The sequence below is a fragment of the Myxocyprinus asiaticus genome, chromosome 37 (assembly GCF_019703515.2).
Source record: "Myxocyprinus asiaticus isolate MX2 ecotype Aquarium Trade chromosome 37, UBuf_Myxa_2, whole genome shotgun sequence".
In the NCBI taxonomy this organism is placed as follows: Eukaryota; Metazoa; Chordata; class Actinopteri; order Cypriniformes; family Catostomidae; genus Myxocyprinus; species Myxocyprinus asiaticus.
Window position 1 is genome coordinate 12,882,618 of NC_059380.1, and position 23,999 is coordinate 12,906,616.

Below are 23,999 nucleotides of genomic sequence, written 5' to 3' on the forward strand. Positions count from 1 at the left end.
TCCATGTGAAAAAAAAATTAACTTTGGGATTCATTACAATAATCTGTTAATCCAACAATGTTTCTGTAACAGACCACCAGATAATAAGTCTGCTGTGCAACACCTACACGTACACATACATTACACACTCTCAAATGTGCAATTTTTCTCTCTCTCTGGACAAGAATGGGGGTAAGAAAAAATGTATTTGAACACAAGAGTCCATACTATGCAAATGCATTCATTAATCTATGACAGAGGGGCTTTCAGCAGCCTGACGGGGAGAAAAAGGCATGGAGGGAAAGAAAAAGACTGCAAAAAGACTAGAGAGAAGTGGCAAAGAAAGGAGAACGGGGGTGGTGGATGTCTAGCCTTAGTTTTACCCAGTGAGCTAATGTAGCATTGACTCTTTTACACATATAAAAACACACCACTCTGAGGGCAAATGGAAAAAGCAGAGGGTGGGCCTCATTTTCCTCATAAAAAAGCCAATTTAAAGAGCTCCACGGTTCCACAAAAACATCCATGGATTTTTGAACCAAGCAGAATGGAAGGAAGAAGAAGAGAAAGAGACATGGAGCAGACCAAAAACCCACTGCATTTACTTATTTTTTCATTGTTCTTTTTTTTTTCTTAAACTCCTGTTGACTGCTCTGCGCTGTTGAAAAACGTATTCATTGCACACTGTACCGATTCCTTTTTCCAGCCTCCTCTCTCTTCTCTCATTCTGCTTCCCTCCCTCTCTCTCTCCGAGTAAACAGAGGAAGAGCGTAGGCTCCATTCCAAACTGGTTCTGGGCGTTCCTGCGCAGCTTCAGCAGGGTCAAAAGTTTACAGTGGTTTTAATTTCACCTTTCCTAAGCCAATAGCAGCACAGCAGCTGAACTATGACCCCTGCAAAAGGATTCTACTGGCAGGAGAATCGCTGTTCTCTTTTGCTCTCGTCTACACCTCAACTTCTTTTACTACTCTCTTTCTCACCAATTGGATTTGTTTTGAAATTGGTAGAACAGGAGATTTCAAACAATGTTAAAGAGAGGGCGACTCTGAGCTGAGTTCATGTTAAAATATTAGCAATTCAGTAACATAAGAAGAGATGTTGAGAGGTTTATTAAGACAAGAAAAAAATGAACTTGCTATATAGTTGAAAACTACTTTGACAAGATTCTTCCTTGCGAGATTTATGAGATATCCATTCCTAAGGTTTTTAGAACAAGGGTTCTCAACTGGTTTTGCTTCAGGACAACTGATTTTACATTGGACATTAAGAGGTGACTCAATTCTACAAAGTAAACAAAAATGTCATTAAAACAACGTTTTGAAAATTACTGATATTTCCGTAAACTGCACAGGCCCAACAGTTATTTATATTCATAGGCTGAATAGGAAAATTGACCATTTTGGTTTCTAAATATCTCTTAAATTTCGATGGTTGGATGCTCACAGCAGCCAATAATTCACCACACAAAACAAATTGTGGTCAGTACAAACCATGCAATTTACTTAATTTTAACAGTAAAAAAACTGTAAAAATGCTACAGTACACTGTTAATTGGTCAGTGTGTAGTTACCTTAAAATATAGGGTAAAAATGGATATTATATTTAACAAGACAATGCATGTACTTAAAATTAAGGTGAAAAAATAAAATAAACGGCCGTTCCCAGAAGTCCCTGTGTGATGCATGACAATTCATTATATTTTATGGGAATAGTTACGTTTCTTCTTTTTAATATCAGTTATGTACATTGGGTGTCCTGTATTCTATTTTATGTAGTTTAGTTAATGTTTATTGCATTATTTTAGAGTCACATGTGTTACCCTGATGGTGTTACTCTTGATCTTTGCATCTGCCTAATCTGGCAAGCCTCTTCCACATGACAGATGAATTTTCGGCAAAAAGCTTAAATGGATGCACAACCTTTGACGTAAACAACAAAGCATATGGGAATCACTTCTCTATTTGTAAAGTTGATTGCTTATTTGGTCACAACCAACAAGTTGAGAACCACTGTTGACACTACTAAAAATGAACCAAGTTGGCCATCTTGGTTCCTGTAGCTCAACTGGTTATACCAATGTCAAAGTCATAGGTTCAATTCCCATGGAACACACATACTGATAAAACGAAACAAGAATGGATGAATGCACTGCAAGTCGCTTAGGATAAAAGCATCTACCGAATACGTAAATGTAATTTATTTTTTTTTATCCCCTTTTTCTCCCAATTTGGAATGCCCAATTCCCACTACTTAGTAGGTCCTCGTGGTGGTGCAGTTACTCACCTCAATACGGGTGGTGGAGGACAAGTCTCAGTTGCCTCCACTCCTGAAACAGTCAAATCCGCGCATCTCATCACGTGGCTCGTTGTGCATGACACTGCGGAGACTCCCAGCATGTGGAGGCTCATGCTACTCTAGATCCACACACAACGTACCACGAGCCCCATTGAGAGCGATAACCCCTAATCGTGACCATGAGGAGGTTACCCCATGTGACTCTACCCTCCCTAGCAAATGGGCCAATTTGGTTGCTTAGGAGACCTGGCTGGAGTCACTCAGCACGCCCTGGATTCGAACTCATGACTCCAGGGGTGGTAGTCAGCATCACTACTTGCTAAGCTACCCAGGCCCCCCATAAATGTAAATCTAAAACTATCTCAACAGATCTATGGCATAAAAAAAAAAAAAACACCCATCAAAATGATCATTTAAATAATCAACATTAATCCATATTTAATACTTTTTACACTTACTATTGTTTATTAAACTAGCCCGTTCAAGACTGGGGCTAAAATACCCCTTGCCTGTGTGCGCCTTTCTATGTCTTAAACAGCTGGTTCTCTAGTGGATCAAACCAAATGCTTTTTTCTCCATCATCCTCATTCACAAAATCAAATTATGCAGTTTTCATAGCAAAGGGATCTAAGTGCCCCTTGCTGACCCCAGCCTGTGACCCCTTCTGTTGTCAAGGTTCCCTTCCCCTCTATCTCACTGCATGCTGCCCCTACATGGGCTAAATGTCAGCTTGACGAAGACTAACACTATTAAAAACGTGTTTAAATGACTTATGAGCACTGAGACAACAGAGAGGTCGAATGGGCCGAGCACCCAGGGAGCACGAGTGAAAGGATGAGGGCTGCAGAATGCTCCAAAGTGGCTCCTATATTGAAGATAAAAATAAACTAATCGAATTTGAACTGCCAATACATTCGATGAAGCCTGAATGGTTCAAAAGGCTACTCTGAATATTTCAAGGTTACACTCTTGGACACTTTGGCAGAAAACCGTTGGCTGACTGGCAAGTAACAATCATTTCAAGAAAATGAACCAAGCTTCAAACAATGGAAAGTCTGAAACTAGTCATATCATAACTTCTACACAAAACTTTTCAACATTGTTCGGGAACATAATTTCCTATTCTTAAAAGTGCACTCAGTAATTTTTTCATCACTAAAAAAAGTTAACCCTGAAGAAATCAAAAGTACTTTTAAAAATATTTTAAAAATAATGTACACTAACATGGGATGAAGTCATATCAGTAGCCTAATCTGTAGCCTCACGGGAGCCGCCATGTTGAAATTACACACTTTTGCTCATGGAATAAATCAATCATTGGTTCTTTGTGATGCTGCATACACAATGCTAGGTGTCAATATAAGTTCAATGTGACTGCCATGACAGCCAGTGCAACATAAAAAATAAAACAAAAAGTAAAGAATGAAAGCAGCAAAAGTTAACATGCCACACTCGAAAAGAGTGGTGGGAAAATGAGTTTCTTACCTTAAAATGCAATAGAGAATGGTGCTAATCTGTCTTATACATGGCCATCAATGGCAAAATCATTCCGCTCAAAAAAAAAAAAAAAAAAAAAAAAAAAAAAAGACAGTTGTGGTCAGAATCACACTAGATGTAATTCTCCATCATATCAGTGCAAAACCATAGCTCTGTTGTGACCTCCCTCACCTGAATTATAAATAAACTTGGAAACTTCCTGCAACAGCGTTTTCTAGAGCGCTCTACAGGTGCAAAGCAAAGCAGCACCTAGCTCTCAGCACTCTCTAAAGAGCCGAATGAGCAGGGTTAAAGGCCAGTTGCTTTTGTTGGCTTATTCTTTTCTTTAAGATAACTCCTGACCTGCTCAGGGGTCAGCAGTGCTGTCTCGGCATGGCCGATTGTGTTTGACTGGGTGTTGAGTGAGAGAACGGTAACTATGCACTGATCCTGAACACTGCGATTGGAGACAAGCACAGGTGATGAGTCAAAATGTCAGGGACCATTGTGAAGATCCTGACACTTTCCTTGGGTAAAAAAAATAAATAAATGAAGCACCATTTAACATGTTACGATTTCTGAATGCGTAAATCTTTGTGGATCAATTAACTCTGTAGAACAGCTAACAATGCATTTTAATTAATGAGTGTTTTTTTAGAGAGATAAGCCATATTTGTTGGGCAATACTAAAACATACTGTATATAGTGTAATAAAAGTCTATAGAGTTTATCAATGGATTATACTAGGCCCGTTGTAACTATAAAATAATCATCTGATCGCAATTACTTAATCTGTGACTATTTGAGACAAGCACATTTCAAATTACATTCACATTTTACTATCCCAATAAGGCAAATTATTGGCAAATATGAAAATGCCATGAATAGCACGTTTTGCATTATGGAAGTACTCGAAATCCGACCATGTCACTGTTCCGCACTGCGGACTGCACTCAGAGTAGCTCCTGAAGAGCGTGTAAAGATGACCTTTTCTGAAGTGCTCGTATGCGCGTACTCCTTGCTGTGGCTCACGCCAAACTCCTGCGAAAATGCAAGCGAGGATTTTTACATTGAGCACAAAGCGCTCCGGTTTAACTTTAGTGTTCTTTAGTGGTCATTGAGGGTTCATAAACACAAGTAATAATGACTTGCTGTTATACCAAGGAGATGAGTCGCTTTGGAGATAATAGAACGAAAAAACATTTTCAAATACACACAGAATCTTAAATGTTTTCCTTCATGTGAAATAGGGCTTGTGGGTAGGCCTGTCGCAATTATTAAATAATTGTCTGATCACGGTTATTTGATTATAGTGCACTTTTAATTCCAATCATATTTTACCGTCCAAATAAGGGAATGAACGGTGCATTTGAGTGTCTCATTCAATTGAACGCTGCAATTGAGTGCAGCTCCTGAAGAGCGCGTGAAGATTAACCGCTTCTGAAACAGGCTTGAAGCGCTGTGATGCACGCCTCGTCTGTACAAGTTCACGCCAAACTCCCACAAAAATAGATACGAGGATTTTAGTGAATGCAAAGCGCTCCAGTTTTGCTTTAATTTAACAATTGTGGGTTCATACACAAAGTGTTAATGACACGCAGTGACAGAAGAGCCCTGTGTCACCCCCACTTACTCAATTTCTAAGGAGATGATAGAATGAAGAAACAGAATCTCTTTCAGAAGGTCTTCCATCATGTGAAATAAGGGCTTGTGGGTTTAATCGGAGAGTCACTTGTGAAAGTGAAAAATCTGACAGAAATATTTTACTATTGCATACTTCAATATAATATAATATACTCAGGTTGGCTGGGTTTTAAGTATTTGGAAAAATTTAGATATGTCTGTTTAAAATAATAATTTGTGTCATTCCACACCTGTGCAAAATGTTCCATGTTTTTAAAGCTTTTAAAGAAACCATACAGGCCTATCCCTATTTTATCATATGATTCAAAGTTAAATATGAATAAATGACTTCTTTAGGTGTTTGAATGACAATTAATTGTCAAAATGTAGCCTAAGCCCTAAAACAGACAATTAAGCATCATAATCACAATAATTTGATTGACAATTAACCGTCAACCGAATTCCATAATTGTGACAGCTCTAGATTATCCTATACCCAGACATCTTTACAGAGCATAACCGTAGGGTTCCGGAAATAAAAAAACCATTGATTTTGTCCACAGAGAAATTATTTTTAAGCGATATTGTATAAACCTTTTAACACAGACTTAACATGAATTTCAAAGTAAAGAGATGGCATGTTAAGTACTACACCACCCATAACCTTGAAGCAAATTCCACCAATCAGAGAGGTTGCTGTTAGCACTAAAAAGGGAATCACAGCAACAGTGCAAACAGTGACCACGCAATGTCTTGAACCAACGTTGTTGACATAATGGTTTGGTATCGTCATTTATTGGTATAAACCACAAACAGTGCGAAGTAGATCAAATGCTAATATGTTATATAGTGGCAGAACCTTGGCATTCTGTGTATACTTAATTCAAGTTTAATTAAAAATGTGTAATGACAAAGGCCTATGCAAACGCAAGCTGCTCTATTAATAGTGCCTTGGATAGATGGACCTCCTAGAGGGAAGAGGATGCCCATCATCAATTCCACAGAGAGGAGAGCTGGCCTCGTTACCTTGACAACAGGCCACAAACATGAGTGAAGCCATGGCGACAGGCAGACAGACAGCAAAGAGATCAGGATATAATCTGTTTTACTACAAGGTCTTGGAACCTAAGCAGAAGAATAAACTATGTTTCAAACTAAAAGCCATAAGACCTTGCTACATCCTTTACATATAAACATAAAAGAACTGGTCATCAGCACTGTTAAATCACTGTGTCTTTTTTTAAGTATATATTTTGAAGTGCAAATAGGCATATCAGCCAGTGGTCAACCATACCCATTGCAGCCTAGAGTACAGGTACAGTACAAATACAGCTCCAAACTAGGGCTGTGCAATAGATTTAATATACACAATATATTTGTGATGATCTTAATGCACTTTTTATTTGGCCTATACGTTTCCTAAAATCGGTGTCACTGCACGTTTACATGCACATTCTTACATGATTATGCTTAATAAGCCGACAACGCATGTGGTCATGTAAACACAATAAACGCAGTTCCTTTATCTGTGTATGGTCATAAACAGCGTAATAATAAAACGATTGCCATGGATAGGTATCTTCCCCTTTATGTCGATTTCGCATGGCATGTAAACACCTTTACCAGTATTCTCACCGGTTTATCCAATGTGCACGTGTTGAGCGCATGTCTCTTCGCGGTTTGATGTCAAAAGCAAAGAATAACGTGATTATATAAAATATCATGTAAATACGGGTCTCATGCTTTGTCAGATTTTTTTTTAAATAAGCTGATTTTTGGGAGTAATCAGCATATTGGTGTGCATGTAAATGCACTCATTGACTCGCAACACCTGAGTATGAGAGCATAAAGAAAGAGATGTTTTAATAACATTTCTAATTTAAACTTCAGTGGCAAAAAGTGTTAAGACATGCATATAAAGGAAAACTGTAAAATTATTTTTCTCTTTTCATTTATTGAAAAAAAAACTTTTAAAAAACATTCACTGGTCAATTTACTTGGCGGCAACAACAACTTTTTGGGTGACATGATGGCTTCTTGGATTAATTTTTTTTCCCTTTAAGCCATTTAGAGCAAACACATAAAAATCATAGTCTATACCGGTACTGAAAATCATCAAAAGGTGAGATATAATTGGGCTAACTATATCACCCAGCCAAAACTGAGACCAATGTAGATTCTGCTGTCTGGTTTAGTGGTCAACCGATATATTGCAGAGGCCGATAAATTGGCCGATTTTCTGACTTTAATTATCGGCATCGGCTGATAAATGTTCCCGTTTCGCCGATATGTTTCGTGAGGGTGCCGAGAATCGCCTGCTTGCATGTGAAGCGACTGAGACATGTAAACGACCAGTCATGGTTCGTTTTGTTGTTATGTGCCATCATGTTACTATAATAATAGACCAGTGTGTAACACAGTATCATTTAAATGGTCCACATATACCGCGGCAGACGTGTTTGAGCTCATTATGTTAAAGTGCTCGCCTGTTTCATTCACCCACTCTCTACTCAACAGTTCCCTGTCACCTTATCTTTCTTTTCTAATGATAAAAGGCAAATATCAATAAAACTTGTATTATATACCGCTTGCAAATGTGCAGATATCTCGTTTAAACAGATGTAATTCACGAACCTCACGAAAATCCAGCGTTTTCTTCCCGTCGAGCGCTCATCTTCCTCTGAAGCACTTATTCAATCAGCCAAAATCAAAAACTTCAGGATTAGGATTAAAAGTTCCTCTGATTCACAAATCATGACGGTCAGTCCATCTCAATCCAAGCAGGCGATCCAGACCGTTTAAACTGTCAGGAGATTGTTGCTGAGTTGGATGCGCAAGAGCGTGTGAGTGCAACTTCAAGGCTGTATCTGAAACCAGGAAAATGTTGCCTCCAGAGGCTGTATACGGAGGTAGGATGACAATAAGGTGCTTTTCAAACTGTTCGGAGACCAGTTTCCTTAAGAGTTCCATTCATTCAAAACAGCTGTCAGTTAAGCCATTAAGTAGCAAGTCAGCTGCCTACATTTTTGAATGCAGCCCAAGGTAAAAGCGCTTAACGTGTGCTATAAGTAAATGTTTTATTCACTATGCACTGTATGTAAATTTGGTTTGATTCTGTATTTTTTGAGTAAATGCGATTGTTAACGTGGACATGCCATCCATTAGGGGTGTAACGATTCATCGATCTGGATTGATGCATCGATCCAATAACCAATGATCCAATGTTATCCATACAACGCATAAATATCGATATAGGCATTTTGTTAAGATGTACCTTTATTTTAATACTCTCATGTCAGCCACGTCCGTACGCATTTCCATCAGGCAACGAAGCAATCTTACTATATTAATTTCACTTTATGAGTGCTAAATACGCTTTTCATGTGGGACACAGATGTGTGCGGTGTCTTTGATGCCAAATTTTGCTCTGCTATCCATGCAGCGTGCGCACGCATCACCCAGGCTTCCCGTGAAATGTGAGCTCCATTGACAGGATCCTTAAGAGCGCATCAACCGGGCACTCCTTAAATGCGAGCTCTCATGACAAACGCAGAGCAGCTCACATGCGCAATTAATTTGGGTTTCCATTGATATCGTTGCACATGCGACCCATTTGAATTTTACATGAAAATGTGCTATTTTTTGCTTTTATCCCCAATTTGGAATGCCCAGTTCCCAATGCGCTCCAAATCCTCGTGGTGGCGTAATGACATCGACTCAATCAGGGTGACGGAGGATGAATCTCAGTTGCCTTCGCATGCGAGACCGTCAATTCGCGCATTTTATCATGTGGCTTGCTGAGCGCGTTACCGCGGAGACATAGCACGTGTGGAAGCCACCCCACCGAGAGTGAGAACCACACATAGCAACCACGAGGAGGTTACTCCATGTGACTCTACCCACCCTAGCAACCGGGCCAATTGGTTGCTTAGGAAGCCTGACTGGAGTCACTCAGCACACCCTGGATTCTAACTTGCAACTCCAGGTGTGGTAGTCAGTGTCTTTACTTGCTGAGCTACCCAGGCCCCTGAGAATTAGCTATTTTAAAGTACCATGTAACCAGTAACATTTATCCCCGTTAACTGTAACAGAATTTTTCATTACAACTGTTGTAGCCAAGAAAACCGCGGATAGCACGGATAGTTGGAAACAAGTCATGGGTATGCAAGTACTTTGAATTGGACTAAACTGAAAAATAAGCTGGAATCAAACGATTGATGATCACTTGTGTGTGACATTTTTTATATTATTATCTGTATAATTTTTTTCAACACCTGAAGTACCTTATTTTGTTGTGGATGTCCCAATGTGGATACTAAATTTGCACTTTTCAGAGAGCTGAATAAAATATTCAAATTATATTTTGGTTGCATTTGAGGGCAAAAAAAATTGTTAATTGTGTAAAATAAGCACATAATATCGGAATATCGATTGCAGGGCCCTGAATCGAATCAAATTGAAATCGTATCGCGGCAGACTTTAAGTATCGGCAAATATCATATTGCAGGCCAAGAGAATGGATATAAAATCGTATCGTGATGAAACGGCCGATTTACACCCCTACCATCCATGGTTGCTGGACTACTGTGTGTACTGTTATTTACTTCTTCCTAATATATTAACAATTTCTTCATATGCAAATAAATGACTAAAATTTGATGACTAAACAGAAATCTGAACAAACTGCTATCTACCATTTAAAAAACAATATTATTTTTGAGTTTTGTGTGAGAGTAAATATAACGCTAAATAAGAGTTTCTATATACATTTTTAGAAATGTTATGTTTGTTATTTACTATATTAAATTGTGTGATATATCGGCATTGTATCGGCCACCCTGTTCTCTGGATATCGGTATCGGCCATTAAAAAAACCCATATCGGTCGACCACTAGTCTGGTTAGACTGTTACGCTCTTTGATGAGTGACGTGTGTCTCAGGTGTGTGACCAGTCCAACAGCACACAGCGGCTGCATTAATAACAACAGTGGCTAATTAAAACATAAATTATGTGATTAAAGGGACAGACCATTACCTTCCCCACCTGGTGCAATCTTTTTTCAAGGCTAACCCATAAGGTGCATCTGCTCTACTGCAAAGCTATGACAACATTCTTGCAAAGCTTGATTTAATCACTGCAACACTAAAATCCTACTCAGCTCTGTCCCTTAAACATCATCTGATTATCAGCCTCAAACAGAGAGAGATTACAGACACTGTAACTCTCCTCAGGAACAAAGAAAACTACAGCCAATGGAAATACAACAGGCAAAGAGTGGTGTTCCTTTGTGGTCACTGTATGCTTTCAGCATGTGGAAAAGAGCAGTGTGAAAATTCTTCAAAACATCTTTTGTGTTCCACAGAAGAAAGTAATGCACAATTCCACAGAAATGACAAACATAACATGGAAAAATAAAGAACAAAAGGTACAAACCCCCTTTTAAAATGTTCATTTAGGTCTATATTTTACTGTATTATAGTGCTATAAGGGAATTTTTAGGACATTGCATTATCCACTAGGGATGTGCACGAGTAATCGAGTAATGGAGTTCTCATTCTGCACTACACTGTAAAAAAAATCCTGTTGTTTTTACAAAAAAAAAAAAAAATTGGTAGTTGTGGTTGCCAGAATAATTATGTAAAAAATACAGTAAAAATGTAAACAACTTTACAGAACAACCTTAAATTTTACAGTTTAAAACTGTTGTAATTTACATGACCACGATGGCACTGTAAAAAATAATAATAATTCTTAAATTTACAGTAAAAAAACGTCATAAACTTGATATTAGCCTTCTGAAACTGTAAAAATCTGCTTGTTACTTTATAAGGTATTTGTTAATCACCGTAGTAACTACAGAAGAGCACATGATGACAAAGTTCACCAGTAGTGGCTCTTCCAGGAGCAATGACCAATAACCATATAGAGACAGTGCTCAGTGTCACTCACACAAACACTAAACACCATCAGGGTAACACATGTGAAATTAACGTAATAAACATTAACTAAACTACATTAAATATAACACAGAATACCCCAATGTACGTAACCGATATTAAAAATAAGAAGAAACATAACTATTCCCATAAAATATAATGAAATATGATGGGTCACGCTGGGAATTGTGGGAATGCTGATTGCAGCTTTTTACTGTAATTTTAACAATAATTTACTGTAAGAAGTAAATGTACTCTTGTTAAACATAACGTACATTTTTACCATTAATTATACAGGAAAATCATACTTTTTCAATCTAAAAAATGTAATTTTTACAACATTTTATTGTAAAAACTACTATATTGTTTTTTAAAATATATTTAAAAATGTTACTGTATATTTTACAGTTAATACTCGTTAATCAATTAACATTTTATTTCTGTAGCATTTTTACAGTCTTTTACTGTTAAAATTACATACTTTTTTTTTTTTTTTTACAGTGTGCAGCTACTCGAGTATTAAAAACACTACACGAATATCACAAAATCATTTTCTTTTCTGCATTTCCCTGCCGTGAGCAGCGCTGAATGACAGTTTTCCCTCTGAATCTCTCACCAAATCTCACAGTTACAATGGAGTCGACAGGGGGGCACTGTGGATACGTTGAGGTGTTGGATGAGAGAAGATACATTATGGCATCTGTGCTTCTAAAGCAAAGCCAAGTTATATTACAAGGTAATACTTGTAAAATTTTGATCCTTATTGAATTCTACTCTATTTGTATTCGGTCCTTGTTGGAGTCATGCAAACCAATAGATGAGGATCTGCTTTTACGATGGAAAAATGCAAAGTGAACTCCGAAGCTTATCAGACCAGTATGTGTGTTTGTATGTTAAATCTCAGAACACCGGCAGAGCGCATTTAATAAAAATGGCAACTTGCACCACTTGTTTTTCTGAATAATAACATGTGAAATCATAAAAATGTGATAGCCTTTATGTAGACTCAGAGTTTATGTATTACGCATTATGCATTATCCTAATGCCGTCAGTATGCAAGCTTCGGCTGAGCGCAAATGTTTTTTTTTTTACTGTTATTTATAAAAAAAAAAATAATTTTCCATTTGTATTAATGCATATTGTTTATTAAATTTTTTCCCCAAAAGAAAAGCATAGTTGAAGTTATATTATTTGGAAACTGTTCTTGGTAACATTTGTGAATAAAACATAATATAAGATTCTCGTAAGTGTCATATGTGTTTTTTTAACGTGTATTTTAATTTACGAGTAATCGGGTACTCATTTTTGTGGGTTGGAGTACTCGACCACAGAATTACTCAAAAATTATTATTCCTATTATCACCTCACAAGTACCCTTTCTAAAACATATTTTACCAGCCATATTTCATGGTTGCAAAAGACACCAAGGCCTATTTATTTGCACTTTATGTTAACTAGGGGTGGGCGATATGACCAAAATTTTATATCACTAATTTTATATCATGATAACGATATATATCACGATATAGTTAAATAATAATAAAAAAAATATATATACAAATTAGTTTATATATTAAATAACCATATTGTAATTAGTGGTTGACAGATATATCACCGTGGCCGATAAATCGGCCGATATTCTGAATTTTAAAATTATCACACTGGCCAATAAATTTTCCCCTTTGGCCGATTTGTTTCTTGAGGGCACTGAGAACCGCCTGCTTGCATGTGAAATGACTGAGACATGTAAACGACCAATCATGGTTCATTTTGTTGTTACGTGCCATCGTGTTACTACAATAATAGTCTGGCGTTCAACACAGTCTCGGCATATCAGAGCTGCGGCAGACGCATTTTAGCTCATTATGTTAAAGTGCTCATTCTCCCTCTCTGTCCTCAACAGTTCCCTGTAACTTTTAACTGTCTTGTCTAATGATAAAAAGGCAAATATCAATAAAACTAATATCATATACTGTCTGCAAATATGCGCAATTCTCATTTAAACAGATGTAATAAACCAACCTCACACAACTTGAGCAGATCCAGCATCCTGTGGAATGCTCATAAATCTTCCTCTGAAGCATGTATTCTATCAGTCTCTCCTCAACAGTTCCCTGTAAGTTTTCTAATGATAAAAGGCAACAAAACGTATATTTTATACTGTCTGCAAATATGCAGAAATCTCGTTTAAAAAGACGTAAGATTAACCTCACGAAAATCCAGCGGTGTCTTCCCGTCGAGCGCTCATCTAATATCTTCCTCTGAAGCGCATATTCGATCAGCCAGAATCAAAAACTTCAGGATCAAAGTTCCTTTGATTCATAAATCATGACGGTCAGTCCGTAATAATCCAAGCAGGCGATTCAGGCCATTTAAACTGTCAGGAGTTTGCTGCTCACGCTGGATCTGCACAAGCTTGTGAGTGCAACTTCAAAGTAAATGTCTTATTCACTATGCACTATTTGTACAATTGGTTTGATTTAGTATTTTTTGCGAAAATGTGATTGCTAACATGGACATGCCATCCATGGTTGCTGGACTACTGTGTGTACTGTTATTTCCTTCTTCCTAATATATTAACAATTTCTTCATGTGCAAATAAATGACTAAAATTTGATGACAGAAATCAGAATCTGCTTTCTACCATTTAAAATACAATATTATTTTTTTAGATTATTTTTAAAAAAATTAAAGTTTAGTGTGAAATTTAGAGTAAATATAGTGCTAAATAAGTGTTTATTAAAAAATAATTTTAACCCCTTTTCTCCCCAATTTGGCATGCCCAATTCCCACTGCTTACTAGGTCCTTGTGGTGGCATGGTTACTCGCCTCAATCCAGGTGGCGGAGGACAAGTCTCAGTTGCCTCCGCTTCTGAGATAGTCAATCCACGCATCTTGTCAAGTGGCTCGCTGTGCATGACAGCGCAGAGACCCACAGCATGTGGAGACTCACGCTATTCTCCGCGATCCACGCACAACTTAACCACGTGCCCTACCGAGAGCGAGAACCACTAATTGCGACCACGAAGAGGTTACCCCATGTGACTCTACCCTCCCTAACAACCGGGCCAATTTGGTTGCTTAGCAGACCTTGCTGGAGTCACTCAACACACCCTGGATTAAAACTCGTGACTTCAGGGGTGGTAGTCAGCATCAATACTCGCTGAGCTTCCCAGGCCCCTCGAGTTTATTCATTTTTAGCAATTTTATGTTTATGTTAATATATTTACTATATTAAATTGTGTGATCTGTATTGTATTGGCCAATCGGCCACCCTGCTCTCTAGATATCGGCATCGGCCATTAAAAAACCCATATCAGTCGATCACTAATTGTAATGCCTATTTTTGAAAAATCCAATTATTGAATTAAATACTTTATAAATGAAAACTACTTCCTCTTATATAATTTTCTCTTTATTTGGAACTTGACAGAGTAAAAAAAAAAAAAAAAAAAAAAAAATTGGTGGAATTCAAAAAGTGGTAATCAACCTTACCACAATGCTAAATTTCACATTTCAATCTTATGTTGACTAGTATTATTATTATTATAAAACACTTAAGTCAAGTTTAAGTCATCTCTGTAGACAATATTTGAATATCTGAAAAAGCCAGTTTGTTTTCTAATATCTAACATCTTTTGAACTGAATTTAAACTGAACGTGATGTGTAGTTTAAAAAATCTGCATGACAGATGACACATAATTGTTGGCGCATGACAATGTTTTAGCCGATTACCTCGTCAGTGTTAATTAGAATATATGAGAAATATACACACCTGCTTTGTCATATCAGAGCTTCTTTTTGAAATAAGAACCAAATTTATGATGTCGCTGCATTTCCGTGTTGTGTCATGTCCGTAATGTTTTAGGTTTATATGACAAACACTATTTAAGAAAATAAGTTGATACATACTGTATAAAGCTAACCTGTATCAATATTAGGTTTGATGAACAAAAGGGCTCTCTTTATTTAAAAAAAAAAAAACATTAAAAAATGCATTTCAGATGTGATAGTAACAGATCCTTCATATGAAATCACATGGATATCAATGGGAGAATCACAATCCTCCACCATTCGTTCTTCTATTATGTGGACTGTGATAGATCGCTAACTATTGCTTTGATATGTGATGTGTTTTAGCCTCACTATATCGACAACCAACATTTAGGAGGGGATAGTTTAGACAAACTGTGAGATTTGAATTGTTATATGATAACCAAACCATCATCTAATTTCAGAGGTAGACAGATTTTTTTTTTGTTCCTCTGTGGTTGGCGCTGGAGTTTTCTACAGTTAAAACGGCTTGGTTCTGATGTATAACAGCCACCTTTAAAGGTAATTAAGATTATGGATTTTGAATATATATTTATATACACAAAAATATATAAAATAAACCAATAAAATAAAATATATTCAAAACCCATAATATGGTGAATATATAGGTTATACAAAGTTTAATTTAATAAATAGCCTACTTAACTAGCATTAACTAGGATTATGAAATCTTAATTTTTTCAGTTATTTTATTAGGATTTTGGTTGGCCAATAAACTGCATCTGGGATTTTATTCATTTTGGACTCTTAGGTCTGTGCGGAGTAAGGAAAGACTAAGACATTTTTTAAACGTTCTATAAATCATTTTTAAAACCTTTTGGCCGATAAATCGGTTCTCTGACTTTTCCACCATCTTAGTTACTGGTATTGGCAAAATCCAAAATCTCTCACATTGCACTGACTTAAGGCTAATTTATACTTACTGGGCGAACAGGCTTCACTTAGTTTGCCTATAAATGATGACGAAATGCAGTGACGTTTATGTTCTGCCAATGTGTGTGTTTGGTGATTTTTCTCCTGTTCGCGCACATCTCTGAATTTCTTGACATAGGAGAACTTGCCTGGTTGAAGAGCGTTGATGATTGGTTAAACCAATCGTGGGTGTGGTTTGGACATGACGTTTTTTGTTAACAATCGCGTGTGCCAGCGGAGTTGTTACCTAGATTACTGTCGTTAAAATTAATAACTTTGAAGCCCGTCTCTCAGAGATTGTGTGGAAGTATACTTTTTTTTTTACATGATTTGCAACACAAACTCTACAAAGACAGCACGACCACAACAAATGAGTAGAGAGAGATTGTAGTTTTTAAAAGTGGAAGGGGTCGTGACAAGTCTAATAAAGCAAAGAAGCAACACAGTGCTAAAAGAGGCAGTCCACCAAGAGAAAAACCTGCATTATTGGCTTCACATGTGGCTGGAACAGTACGATAAACACTGTGACATCACCCTAAACTAACTCATTTTAAAACGACGCCACGCTTAAGTATAAATGCCAGCGTTTGCCGAGGGTGCGTTTGTTCGCCGAAGAGAAAGAAGTTCAGCTTCTTCTAAAGTATAAACCAGGCTTTAAGCGACTTTTTTAATGCAGCCTTTTGCAGTTTAGTAATTGTCCAAGGTCATATTGCGATTGCAAATCTTATTTCAATCCATCATGCAGCCTTGATGGATTTTACACAAATGTTTTAGAAGTCAAAATTTGCAGGTTTCAAAAACATTTTGGATGTTTTTTTCCTTATCAAGTATGTGCAACTTTCACAGCTGTCACGTCCGTATTGGAGAGATGTCACATCTGTAACACGTTTGTTTCATCTTTAATGTAAAAATGACAATGAATAAAAATAAATAACATGCCAACTCTTCAAGATTCTATGGCTATATTATTTTTGGATTGTGCATTTCAATTCACAGAGTTTTTACAAAATGTGCGCTCTCCCGAAAACTGAATTTTTAAAAAAGTTGATTTCCCTAACTAAAAAAACTTGTATAGAGTTACATTTTCTTATGTATGCACTCTATCTGTAGGGGTTTTTGGATTGATGGTATTGGCAACTAGTATTTTATATATAAAGTAAAATTGCACATTTTCACTACAAATGTCACGTCATTAACCCTGGAACTGCCCTCATACGAATTTGGAACGGTATGAGGGTGAGCAAATGATGACAGAATTTTCATTTTAGAACTCAGTTGGCATGAGTTAACAACTGCAGTGTTAATTCTTCAGTTCTTTATTAGGGCTGTAGAATGCAGAAGTAATTCCAGTGCTTCAGAAGGGTTTTATAAGTGTGGAATTCAGAGTAACTCTCCACAACGTTTCTTCAAATTGGGGGGGGGGGGGGTTGGGGGTGCTGGCAAAATGAAAACAAGGTGGCCGCTAAGCAGTTGAGAAGTTCATCCAAAGTTGACTTTCTTTCCATCGACTTCTCTCCTTTGCTCCCCCCCCCATCCTCTCAGCTTGAGTGCTGGAGAACGCATCTGGTAACGTTTACCTCGTGACTTAAAACTTCTTTACTATTATACAACAGGGCCTTAAATACAACACAAACACACACCAAGTCTTGCTAACTTTTTACAATGGTTACAAGACCAGACCAGGTCCTTACCCTCCTGTGGGCTTATTCAGGTGAACCCGTTTTACGAGCATTCTTCAGCAGAGGGTGAGGAAGCCAAAAAACAAGAGTGTGTACTTTTCACTCTTTTCATGGCAATAACAGTAACCTTTCCTGCTTTTGGTAAACAACGACTGAGACAGACCATGAAGAAACCTGGTAACTGGACTGGAAAATACAATAGCTAAACAGCAAGGAGTAAATTAAAAATTTAACACACAACATGTTCCTCCTCGAGACTTTTTACCATCATGAGAAAGTCTTTATGCACAAAAGAGAAAAGTCAAACCTAAAATTCTGTGTTTGCACCTATTTCCAACTTTCACTTTCAAGCACCCACAGTACTGCAGAGAGCTTCCGCGTATGTGTGCATATCATGCACACGCTGTCGCCTTGCACATCCAGCTCGTCATCACCGCCTGAATGACCTTGAGCCAGTCGTGCAGGAGTGTCGTCATGGAAACACAGCTTTACACAAGCAGCCACAGCTGGATGCAACTTACACATTCCTCTTAAATTCGACTTGTGCTATAGGACACTGAAGGGAGCTGTAAAAATTTAGCAAGCGCACAGTAATGCTCACACACAGATGCCATGCAGAGACTCACAGGCTTAATTATGACTCATAAGTTTCCAATTGATTTGCACAGAATTTGAGTTATTAAAGACGACGAACCTTACTGGTACGTGTAAAGTGCGAAAGGGAGAAAGTTCAAACACAATGTTTATAAAATTAATAAACAAATCAAAAGCAAGAAAAACTGCAAATGTATTTCTATGAGGGTCAATAAACAGAACATAGCAGTGCATCTGGCATCCATTCACAGAGCTGCTTAAAGGTGTACTGGATTGGAGCAGTGAATGAGGCAACAGGAATTAATTTATTGCTCTCTCTAGACTCCACTGAGGAGGATTAACTTTACTTTCTGCTTGTCTATTTAGTTAGCAGAATGGAAAGTTACAGCAGGGTTTTAAGGGCTACAAATTAGCGCAATAAATTTCAGCGCAAACTCCTACAATATCCAAATTTGAAAGATTTAGGCTTGAAATGTTGTGGTTAAGGATTTGATTCGGTGCAATAAATCATTAACATCCTGAAAGTTCCAAGCACTTTGTTTTTCGATTCATTTTGCACACAAATCACTGAGATGTGACTCAACCACACCACACAACATAAAAGTTTACAGTGCTAAAATAACCGTCTGCACAAACACCTTTAACTACTCTGAGCAAAAAGCCATCACAAGGAGCAGGAATCACATTTCAGTAAGTGCAACAATCAAGCTTTTGTTTCAACCCCACTGCCATCAACACAACTGCCTTAGAGCAACACTATACACCTCCCACCATTAATCTTACATTTGAAACAAACACACAGATACATGATAACTGGAACCTTTTCCCTCCTCTGCAACTAACCGTCATCCAAAGCCAAACTGCTTTCCTTCTTCCTCTCTCACACCATCAATTCAACTTCTTGAAACCCATCAGAAGAAAAACGCTGCCTGACAAATGTAAAATGAGCTAGGACAATCATCAGATAAGTGTCAGAAAGGTGATGAGAAACACATTAGTCATTTCGCTGTTTCACCGCTAGTCACAACCTCCTGCGATCAAGAAGGAAAAACACAAAAATATCAATGCACATAACACACAAGACATTCTTAGAGATACTAAGCATAGCGATCAGTACTGGACACTAAGGTTAAGAGAAACGCAATGTTGATTTCAATCAAAAGTCCCACGAATCATGGGACATCTTGTGAACAAGCATTTCTTCCTTGTTCCTTCCTTGTTCCTTCCCCCCTCAAGTTAATGAGTTATAGAGCCCAAGCTAACAAATGGACGAGTACAGAGAATCTATGCATCCTTTAATTCTTAACCCCATCTGCAGTCAAAGCCTTCAACTCAAGATTGATTCATAGTTTATGCAGCCTGACATTCGGCGTGTGAGAGAGAGGGAGCTGCAGAGAAAGGAAGAGATAAAGGGGGAAGGGGGGCTCAGCCTGCCACCAGTGTGAGGAAGAGTTCAGAGGGTCTTTTCCCACACACAGTCAGGGCATCCGTGGGTCTCTTTGCATGTTTGCACCAATACACCGCTGAGAAAGAAAGGGTGCATAACACATATTCTGTTCTCATGCATTCAATTGTCTGTTAGCACCCACCACTAACAAGGGTGGTGCTGATAATCCAGGAAAAACTGAATGCTTTAAAAATACACACAGTACAGTAAACTTGTGCACATTAGCTACATTAATCTGTTTGTACATATACTGAAACCTCAGTGAACTTGCAACCTGAAATGCTCAGGCAAAATGTAATACATTTAATAATATAATTATTTCAAAGTTTCTTTTTACATTGTGCCTACAAGTCATTGTGTTTACAAACAAGACTTCCATCACTCTGAGCACATGACAAACCTGTGTCTTTAGTGCCAAAAGAATGATGATTTTTATTTCTTCTTTTGTTTAAAGAACCTATGCATGTGTACATGGAATTAAGGAAAACTTTTGGACCCATAAATATCGATGTTAACATCCAAGTTGCTCGTTTCATTTATGCGAAAAACCTTATATTGTAAAAACAAAGTGTGAATAAAGCCGCGTTTCCATCCCATGTGTTGAAAAGAACAAAATTGTCACTTCCGAAAAATTGTAGCAACTGTGACTCTTTAATAAAAATAATTGCAGTTTAGAGTACACAGACAAAAAAAACAAACAAAAAAAAACAACGTTGTCTCATGTCTGGGAGCGACAGTGCGTGTGTGTGATTCCTTTAGTCTTTGCCGTGCGGATCTATAAGATATATTTAACAGCATCAATAAACGTGCTCTTCGGCACAGTTCGAGTTTGTATTCGAATTATTTAATGCAGGCTTTGGATTTTCTAGACACTGTTATTTCTGATACAGTGATTGGTACACTTGTTAGCCCAGTTATGAACGAGTTATTCAGTCACCTGACTTTTTTGGATCCGCATCTTGTATTTCTAGTAAATTCAATAGGAGTTTATTCAGTAAATGTATTTCCATCATAGTTTATGCGTAGTTCTTATCGAATAAGAAATGTATCCACCACAAGTGAGCACATACGCTTTTAATGCGCATTTTGGAGATTTGATTTGCATCTTGGTGTTTCCACCCAGCACTTTTTATGCAATATCCCAAAACACGTATGAAAATATGTGGATGGAAACCCAGCTAAAGGTTCTGTGAAGTTTCTTTAAATGGGCCAGTGAACAATTTTATAAACGATGGGATGTGGCCAAGCTGAAAGACAAACTCTTCGAGCTCAAACTGCAGCATCTCAGTCTGCATAAAGGGATTTTAATAACTGTATACATTTGTAAAGTTAATTCTGAGGAACTTCCTCAAACTTTCCAGCAGCGTTGCAGTGTGCTGAATACCTCAGGCTAAATCATTGCAATTAACATTGCAAGAGCAAAGAATGGTAGTGTTAAAAATAGCATCTGTTGACTCCGATATGTTCCTACTTTCAGCGTCTACATGGGCCTGTGATGCCCAGCAATGCTGCCTAGATAGTCAGCTCACTAGAGTTTGAGACACAGCCATAATAATACAGCCAGTTTTCCAAGTTAAATAAATAGTAGCCACGCTTCAGTAGCCACGCTGTCTACCAAACTTTTCTTAAATCATTATTACTAAGCAGCTGGACAAAATATCACATTTAAAAAGTTAAGAGTTTGCACAGGGACTCATCCTGATCTCTTAGCAGTTAACTTGAACACTGAAATGATCAACGCTGATTTGAACTGTATAAAGAGTGTGCGGTGTTTAAGCAAAGCTAACTTCAGCTCGGAGCATGCTTAACGATTTAAACTATACCTAGTAGTCACAAACTGGTAAACAACGTTGCTGCTGATCGACCATTTAAAACGGAAAACCACCATCGATTCTTGTCTTAATTGCGATATTATATAACCGTAACGCGGAGGTATATAAACGCAAATACAACAAATTACTTAAGATGAAAGTATAGTTGCAGTTCGTTCGCTTAGCATTAAGACTGGAAGAGCAGTTAAAGAAAACCTGCACAAAATGTTAATCAACTTTGTAGGAAAACAGTGTTGTAGTGTGTCTACTTAGTGGCAAAATAGTATTATGAAAGCGGGAGACTGAATACAAAGAAACTGATCTCGTTATAAAAAGGCTCGGCCCGTCACAAGTAAACAAACATGCTAAACCAAATTGTCTCAGGCAACATTGTGTTACAACGATTATTGTCTAAAAGGTAGAATAACTAGGTGGCAAGATCCCCAACGTGGAGAAGAATGTACTTCTGAATAACCGGCAGCACGTAACATTGTTTCACGAACACAACAATTACTAAAATGTTTCAATTTACGATTCCATTTCGCAGTTATTCCGCTCACTTACCGCTGTAAATGTATTCAGTGAAACACTCCAGTTTCTTTAAGCCACTTCTACGCATCCGCCATCTTCAGCATTATGTTTGTTTAAATGGGAAACACTCCCAAAGCTTAAAGAAGCCTGCTTGAACCGTGAGCGCAAGGGATTGTGGGCAGTGTAGTTTTTTTCATCCGGGCGCTCTGAGCATTGCAACCAGAACTAAAGAAAAATTAAACTACAAGTACAGGAACCCCCGCAGATCGAAAAATAGACATCCAGTAGGAGATGGCCAGTAGTAGCAATATCGTAGAAAATAAAGTGTATTTATTTTTAGCTCATCCAAGGACCACATAGAGATAACCGTCACGTATCCCTAATGAGTAGGCTGACGTCCGCCTGTATTTACATAGCTGCGTGTCGAATTGTTTATGGTAACACACCTTTTTATTGTCACTCTGTTGTATAATATGAAGTAGTTACATTCTGTTTTCTAAATAACTATACCTGGCGACAAGAGCAGTGCGTTTAATTGCGTCTGCATGTGCAGGAAGAAAAGGCTGCAAAAACACGTGTTCAAATGTGCACTGTAAATGACTCCATATTTACACAGCAAACTTATTTGATAGCCTGAGTGTAAACTATCGGAGGCATGTGGGTCTATGCCAGTACTATGCACAAGCTTACAATGTGTGATGCATGCTGAATTGTATGCAAATATAATTTCATAGCCAAAAGGCTTTATAGGACACACTCTTATCCTTGTGGTCTGCAGAGGCTGAAAGTGCTCTGCCCTCTGAAGACCAGACATGGAAGATAGCAATGAACTCGTCTCCATGGTGATCTCTGAGGCATACCAGTGTAGAATTTCAACTGGAGAAGGAGACTGTGCTATAGAGGGAGGGAGGGAAGGAAAAAAGAGAGGGGAGGGAGGGAGGGGAGAATGGAGAGAGAGAGAGAGCTAGAGTGAGATAGAGTAGTAATTAGCTCAATGCATGCTGTTTCCTGTCATGCTCTGGTCTCATATGGCCAAGAATGTAGAAGTGAGTTGACCCAAAAATGAAAATTCTCTCATCATTTACTCACCATTATGCCATCCAAGATGTGTGTGTGACTTTCTTTCCGCTGCTGAACAGAAATGAAGGTTTTTAGAAAAATATCTCAGCTCTGTTGGTCTTTTTAATGCATGTGAATGATGGCCAGAACTTTGAAGCTCCAAAAAGCACATAAAGGCAGCATAAAAGTAATCCATATGTAATGGGAGCCAGCTGATATGTAGCTGTGCAATGTGTATAAACCTCACTCTCCTGACCACAAGAGGTGCACTAGTGACTGATACTAGAGGCTGTAGCCTTTAGCCTCCTTGTTAGCGCACCCGCCTCCCACGCAGGAGACACCAGTTCGAGTTCCGTACGGACACATACAACTCCAGTGGTTAAATTTATGTCTTCAGAAGTGATATGATCGGCATGGGTGAGAAACAGATCAATTTTTAAGTCCTTTTTTACTATAAATTCTCCTTCCTCCCCAGAAGGTGGCGATATGTATGAAGAATGTGTGGTCTGTTTCTCACCCAATCCTACCATGTCGATCTTCAGAATCACAGACTCAAAATGTAATTTTACAAAGCTTATTTGCATGTTCACTTATACATCCACACAATACACGAAGTCGAAATCAAATTGGTAAATAGAATGGTGCCTACTTCTTAAACCAGTATTTCAACCTAAAGAATAATAACATTCTATACTGGATGAATTTGTGAGTATATTAGTATTTAACTGCATGCTGTTCCCCAATAACATTCTTCAGAAACCCAAAAAGAGGCCCATAGACTTGTTGTTCCCTCCCCCAATTCACATCACAACTGACGAGAG

At 37.9% G+C, this 23,999-nt stretch overlaps 1 protein-coding gene across 1 annotated transcript in view; it reads right to left on the reverse strand.

The window, feature by feature from the left end:
- LOC127428382 (nuclear receptor coactivator 3-like) overlaps nucleotides 1-22,225 on the reverse strand; it is a 59,739-nt gene extending 37,514 nt beyond the window's left edge. Inside the window, exon 1 of the mRNA XM_051676735.1 lies at nucleotides 22,153-22,225. The gene's annotated coding sequence lies outside the window, so the exon portion shown is untranslated. The remainder of the gene's footprint in view (nucleotides 1-22,152) is intronic.
- Between the last annotated feature and the right edge of the window lie 1,774 nt (nucleotides 22,226-23,999).